The 941-nt window shown below is 50.4% G+C and overlaps 1 protein-coding gene across 2 annotated transcripts in view; it reads left to right on the top strand.

Moving 5' to 3' along the window:
• Positions 1–941, top strand: part of LHX6 (LIM homeobox 6) — a 22,892-nt gene that overhangs the window by 14,992 nt on the left and 6,959 nt on the right. The gene's annotated exons all lie outside the window — the stretch shown is intronic.

Genomic DNA, 941 nt, shown 5'->3' with positions numbered 1-941 from the left:
GGGGGCAGCCTCTGAGCAAGCTGAGACCGGAAAGATGGGTAGGATTGAGTGAGGCACAGGGAGAGGGGGAACCGAGTGGGGGCAGGAGCTGACCCAGAAAGCATCGTGGCCTGGGCGCGTTTGGCGGAGCAGAAGGCCAATGTAGCGGGAGCACACAGGACTGTGAGGCCTTGGGCGAACCGCCTACCCTCATTGAGCCTCGATTTCCTCATCTGTAGACTGAGGTATTAATAATGCATGCCTCACAGTGATGTGAGAATCTGTTCATGCATTGAGTAAGTGTATTTGGAGTGCCTTCGGTGTTCTTAGCACTGGGTAACAAAAGTGAACACAATGGACCAAAGCTGCTGTGCTCCTGGGGCTCATATTCCAGAGTGGGAGATGGGTGAAGAGGCAATAAATCAGTAAAAGAGAGAGGGCAGCCGTGGCAGTGGGCAATGAGCGCTATGGGGGAGATGCAGGGGAAGGTCATTGTGAAGTGAACTCCCAGCAGGAACCTGGAAGAGTGAGGGAGTAGCCTCGTGGGTTTCTGGGGTATGAGCATTCAGTGAATCTGCTACTGAGCAGGTGCTTATCACAAATTTTCTTTCCCTTTGAGGTTGTTTCCATCAGTTGTTTCCTCAAAGCTAGGCATGACCCCCCCTCCCCCCAAAAAAATAGAAGTGGATAAAACACACACACACACTACCTTCTCTTGCTCCAAGTAAGGTCAGAGAGAGAACTGCGGCTCACTGAGGACTGTGTCATGATCTCATGGAATAGATGAGGAAACAAAAGACCCATTGTAAGTTAGTGGGACTCAGTATTCTTTAATGATTGAGTGTGGGCATTGGTGTCAGACTGTGGGGCTCCAAATCCCACTCCTGCCACTTACTAGCTGTGTGACACTGGGCAGGTTTCTTAGCTTCCCTGAATACCAGTTCCCTTTTATATATGTGTAT

The sequence above is a fragment of the Galeopterus variegatus genome, unplaced genomic scaffold, assembly GCF_000696425.1.
Source record: "Galeopterus variegatus unplaced genomic scaffold, G_variegatus-3.0.2 Scaffold747, whole genome shotgun sequence".
Taxonomy (NCBI): domain Eukaryota; kingdom Metazoa; phylum Chordata; class Mammalia; order Dermoptera; family Cynocephalidae; genus Galeopterus; species Galeopterus variegatus.
This window is presented reverse-complemented; position numbering and strand designations above follow the sequence as displayed.